The 6,416-nt window shown below is 38.0% G+C and overlaps 1 pseudogene; it reads right to left on the reverse strand.

Moving 5' to 3' along the window:
* Positions 1-791: 791 nt before the first annotated feature.
* On the reverse strand, positions 792-2,031 carry LOC132692983 (non-histone chromosomal protein HMG-17-like; annotated as a pseudogene).
* Positions 2,032-6,416: the final 4,385 nt, after the last annotated feature.

Raw genomic sequence — 6,416 nt, forward strand, 5'->3', positions numbered from 1 at the left:
CACAAGTGGGCCCTGACTTTCAGGAAGTGAAACGAAAATGGCAGAATTACCAAGATCCACAAGCTAAAAAAGAAATGGTTTTAAGAGATGCCATCTCCGTGGTGACACTGCAAAGTCCAGATTGCCTGGTGTGCTGGGGACCACTTCCTGGGCTCAGGTTCCAACAGGTCTTTGGGTTTAAGGGAGTCAAGTCTATGGTGAAGGCAGAAAGGGAAAAGAAGTCATAAAAAATTGAGGAGGAAAGCTGGTAAACGCAAGTAAAAAGGACCAGCCAGATGTCTGAGGCTGGACACTCCCCTTGCATGCTTTTGGCTTCTTCAATCTTGCTTGCCTCTTACATCAGCCAGCAGCCAGGAACCAGAAGCTTGACTATACTAGTCCTGCCCAACCCGGAAGCAAATATAATAACAGATCAGTAAAACCCGAGCCAGAGGCTAGGCCTTTGAAGGTAACTCTGCCGGCCAGCAGCAGTGCGAAATAAACAGTCTTTTATGATTTCCTGAGTGTGTGCTTCTTGTCCCTTCCTGGGCACCAAGTATTTGCTGTAACAAAATGAATTTCAGTTTTTCCACACCACAATTGTTTGTGCCAAGGTGGCTGATGTGTGTCAACATCAAGGAATCCCCCACTCCTGGGAACCAAGAGGAAGTTTCTCAAAACTCTAAGGCAAAGGCGTTTCACCCCTGTATCAATCCAGCTTCGGAAATATTCTATTAGTGACATGGGCCCTTTCCCCAAACAAAATGAAGCTTTCTGTATACTACCAATATAGTTCAGAAAAAAAAAAAAGAGAGAGAGAGAGAGAGAAAGGAAGAAAGGAAGGAAGGAAGGAAGGAAGGAAGGAAGGAAGGAAGGAAGAAGGAAAAAGAAAATCCTGCATTTTTATAAAACTTGATGAAAAACAGTATTTCACCAGGAGTAAACAGTTGTCAAAAATGCACACACTTCACTTGGCGTCTCCAGGACCCTCACCTCCCTGTGCCTGGTCTGTTTGGGCATCTCTGTTTTCCGCAGGGTTGTTCCCATCCTCACCAGTATTTGCTTTTCCCTTTTCCTCTTTGGGTACCTTCTCTCCTTTCTTCACAGGGGTCTTTTGAGGGTTGCGCTCTGGCTTTGGAGGCACAGAGAGCCTGCAGACCTTTTCTGTGGCTCATCCTTCACCTTGGCTTTCCTTCTGCTGGCATCCCCTTCAACGATTCTCTTAGGTATGGTAGTCGCAACAGGGGGTGTAGGTGCTGGTTGGGGGATGCAGTGGCCCTCGGTTTTAGCCGATCCGGGGTCGTTCTTGCCTCTTCTTCACACAGCTCCACCTCCATTTTACTTAAAAGGAGATGGAGCACATAAAGTTTGGGTAATTTGCCAAAAGTCAAACAGAGAGTGAGTGGGAGAGCTAATAATTATACATGGCAACTAGGTGCCAGAACCTTCGCTTCTAAGCAGAATGTTCTGATGCCTAACACATTATAGGCAAGCAAAGCAGTTGGCAAGGGGTGAGCTTCTGATGAGAGTTTTAACATTAGATTATTATCTGTCAGGTGATAAAGTTCTAGTTGGACAAGTGTGCAAGGAGTGTGGGGGAGATATGACAGGTGGTTTTAGCTCTATACCTTATGACTAATACTGAAAGGCAGGATTTGGAGGGCTGGGGCACAGGCAGGTGACAAAAGCAGGTCTAGAGAAAGAACATGTGATAAAACACAGTGTAGGTCACAAAGCAACAATCGTAAGGATAGAACAAGAGGATCATATATGTAGTAGGAGAGATGTCGTGATAGCAATCAGGCCTTCTAAGTATGAAAGGCTTATGCTCTGCCTGAAAACCAGATTTGCCTCAAGTTTTCAGGTTGTGGGACTGTTTAATTCCAATAGTATGCTTTGATGGGCCATAAAAGTAAGGATAGAAAGTCATTTACTGTACCTTTCCATTAAGGAATTTTCTAAGAGTGCGGACTCCTTGGATGTGGAGGGAACCCTCCGAATGTGGCCAACCTCGCACTCATGCTCCTCACCTCTATCAACTAGCAACTTCATTTTATTTGTAGCAGTTGTTGACTAAAAGAACTTTTACTGACTTTCCTTTTCAAGTCTTCCAACAAGGTCTGCCAGAAATACAGGAGACCCTGGTTTCCCATCCTAGTTTAGGTCTGTGCTTCCATTGTACCTGGGCATAATCCACTGCCATTCTTCTGTCTGATAAAGATGGCTTGTTCTTTGATGGCTTGTTCTCTTGTCAAATAGATTATGAAACAATGCATGTCCAAGACTGCATCTCCATCCACTCCAATCCCCGGCAGCCAGGCTAGAGCTTTGCCAGACGGCAGGAGTTCAGGATTGTCGATGTCCTTCTTCCGGGGGCGCCTGGGTGGCTCAGTCAGTTAAACATCTGACTCTTGGTTTGGGTTCAGGTCATGATCTCTCATTCATGGGATAGAGCCCCACTTTGGAATCTGCTTGGGATTCTCTCTCTCCCCTCTCTCTCTGCCCCTCCCCCACCTCCCTCTCTCAAAATGAATAAATAAACTTTAAAAATAAGTGATGTCCTTCCAAATACTAGAGAATCTACTGGGGAGGAAGAATGATACTTGCGCAGTTTCTAAAGCATCTGTGTTTTCCACTTAGCAGTTTGTTCTTTGTGCTGACTGTGGAGTTATTTATTGAAACAGCTTCTCTTCACATACACATGCACATGGATGGTTAGTACCAAGTTGCAGTTTGAACAAAGCTTCACTGAAGATATGAGGGAAGAGATCAGATGGGAATATCTGCAAAAAAAAAAAAAAAAAAAAAAAAAAAAAAGAAAAGAAAAAAAGAAAAAAAAACAGAAAAAAATGTAACATTAAAGTTCATTATTATTCTCAGGTGTCTGAATTTCACTGATTATACTCAATCACAGCAATCCAGCATTAGTCAAAAGACCACTCAGAATCTCTGCCATCTTGTCTCTTTGCCAACTTCTGGTGTCACCAATTCTCTGTTGACCACCTGGAGGGATTGTCTATTTCCTTTTAATCTCAGCGGAGGGCAGGGGGAGGGGCTGGGGGAGTAGAGAGGATGACAATTTATTATTATTTTAAGGGAAAAATTTTAAATTGTTAGCAATTATCCTTGCTATCAGATAAAATATTGTTGATATATATGAACAGATCTCATCATTCATTCAAGGGTATATGCGTATTTTCTTCTAAATGGTGCCATCAAAAGAAGACTTGAGTAGCAAAAGATATATATGATGGATTTATTTTCATATAGCTCCAATATATATACTCAATTTGACTACTGCAGTAAAATGCTATTATTAGAGCATAAGTATTTTATAATCCATTTTATTCATTTAAATTAACCTAGATTTCCCCATATATACCTTCCACTCTCCCCACTGGCACAAGGGTGTGTGACTGTGTGTATATGTGAGTACGTGTATCTTAGAGAATCTAGAAGATGATATTAGCCAGATTTAAAACAGTAATTATATGTACCTAAAGAAAACTGACTCACACTTAGATATAAACATTTGGATTTTAAAATCTTGAAACTTTAACTGGACATTCCTTGACTTTTTATTTTTCCTTAAACAGAACCAAAACTCGTAACAGCCTTATTTGTTTACTCGTTTCTGCAACTCCCTAATAATATACACATTTTGCTTTTTCATACGGTTGTAAGAGAAAAAAAATGGAAAAAGATGCCAACATGTCTCGATCTGTGGGCTTGAAATAAGAGAAATGCCAGGCAAGTCCTGCACTCACTGCTGTCAAGGTGCTGGCTTTCAGTGTTAAAATTCATGCTTGAACAGATACCATATGGTTTCACTCTTATGTGGATCCTGAGAAACGTAACAGAAACCCATGGGGGAGGGGAAGGAAAAAAAAAAAAAAGAGGTTAGAGTGGGAGAGAGCCAAAGCATAAGAGACTGTTAAAAACTGAGAACAAACTGAGGGTTGATGGGGGGTGGGAGGGAGGGCAGGGTGGGAGGGAGGGCAGGGTGGGTGATGGGTATTGAGGAGGGCACCTTTTGGGATGAGCATTGGGTGTTGTATGGAAACCAATTTGACAGTAAATTTCATATATTAAAAAAAAAAAAAAAAAAAAAAAAAAATTCATGCTTGAAGCTCAATGAAGATCTCACAACGCTCACTGCTTAGCTCTTGCAATGGTGCTAATTCAAAGGTTTACTCAACTTTTGTTGCTATATTTTCCCTTTCGTTTTAAAGGAATTTTAAATTACATAAAATGTGTATTGCATCATAAATCTATATTTAACAAAAAGGCAAAGTCTTAACAAGTTTCTAAAACGTTCAAAAATATGAGATCCCAACAATTTTGCTAAATAATTAGCACTTCAATCAGTATTTTGTGTATATAAAGTATTTTATTGTCTTCAACCTTTTCTTTTTGTCAAAAGAAGAAAAATTACTCTGACCTTCATTCTAGAACTAAAGCATCTATTATTTCAGAAATTTAATCACCCAATATTTTTCTCAAAATTTTTAAATGTCATGACCTGGGTTTGCCCATTTAGTTTTCTTTTTTCCCCTGGTAATTTTTTTCAGATGTTTGCCATAAGCAGCAACTACTTTAAGTGAAAAGAAAACAAATCTTTCTCCTGGTTCTCACTCAGTAATTTGGGAATTACACATTATTTATATGGGATTGTATATCTTTGTCTACATTTTAATGACTGAATTCAAATAGATTTTTCAATTACTATCTACTGTATTATTTTAATCACTCAAAAATCATCAAATTGTTAAAAATCATTTCTAAAATGTTGCTCCTTATTAAAGCACAAGTTAAGCTAAATAACAACAAAAGTATCAACACTTTAACATCACTAACATCAAATAATATTTCCATAATGGAAAAGTACCATTCTCCAGGCATAAATTATTTATGTGGCCAAACTTGACTGAAAACAAATATCGTCATGACACTGAAATATGAAATCTTTATTTGTTCTTCCACTGTGAGGCATGATCTATTGGGGGTCACCAACATAAGTGTACACAAAATAACATTTCTTTACTAATGGACTCCCAAAATATCCCCAACTCCCAACGTTGTAACGTATGTATATTTCTCTTCATGTTTTTATGTGTGAATTCTTCCCTTGGGAGATTATACACATGAACAGACACACGCTTGTATGTATGTATGTATATATATATAGAGAGAGAGAGAGATACACACACACTTTTGGAAGAAATACTTATATATTTACTTTTTGAGATTTTTATATATGATATATGTGATATGATATATACATAATATGAATACATAACATACTGCATAATATTAAATATATATTATATATAATATGTATTTATGTTTTCAATAGTAAAATTTCTGGGTCCTAATTAATGTGTGAATTTAATCTGCCTACTACTTGCATAGAATCTGTCAACATTACTATTGGCATTGCATGGAGATTCCCATATTCTGTTGGTATCATACAGCCTATTTTTCCTTTTGATCTGCAACCACAATCTAACCACTCCTTCAAGAAACGATAGTGTCTCTTCCTCAATTTGCTGCAGGGCAAAGATCAATTACCTTAGAGAAGAATTTAAGGATTCCTATAATCTAATCACTTCTTTTATTCAAAACGATTTCTAGTTCAACTTGATGTCCTTTCCACTCTCTCTAATCTCCTTGATGTTTTGCAAACACACTGTACAAACCTGCAGCTGTAAGGTTTTGTTTCAAGCTTCTATGCTGAAGACCTTGCCTTCTCTCTGTTTATCCAAGTTCTACCAATCTGATCTGCAGGATTCAACTCAGTTTAGACATCTCCAAAACTGTGAAAAGTTATTTCTCTTCACCTTTTCTGAACTTTTTTTTCAATAAGCTTTCTGAAACTTAACCGCGTATTAGTATAGATGTATATATACCATATTATTAATATATATGTACATATAATCATGTATTAGTTTTCTTTTCTGTCTTTCTCTCTCTTAAAACAAAACTGATTTAGTGGATTTTGTTGTAGGAAAGCTCCCTTTAGGCTCAGGAAGTTAAAGGGGCTAGCTTGAAGGAGATTTTAATTTACTTTTAACAGAGACAGAAATTTTGCCAGTGCCTTAGAGAGATGTGCTAATTTATTGAGGACCTCCAAATGGTCACTGACAGAGTTCATATTTAATTGAATGGTACACTGTGTTTTGGTAGCATGAAAATTTTAAATTCATTTAATACTCAATCTCCATGAGTATGACATCAGGGGGGAATTTTGGCTTAACTTCTGAAAATACAGCCTCATCCTGGGATCATTGTCTACTCAAGTTTCATTTACCTTTCAATCCATAATTAAAACTCTAAATCTTTTATTGTAACGTACAACTGCAGTGGAGAGATTAAAAATCGTCTTTCCATACCATATCTCAGTTAATATTATCATGTTATTTATCAAACCATCCCCA

Source organism: Panthera onca, chromosome B1 (assembly GCF_046562875.1).
Source record: "Panthera onca isolate mPanOnc1 chromosome B1, mPanOnc1 haplotype 2, whole genome shotgun sequence".
NCBI classification, from domain to species: Eukaryota; Metazoa; Chordata; class Mammalia; order Carnivora; family Felidae; genus Panthera; species Panthera onca.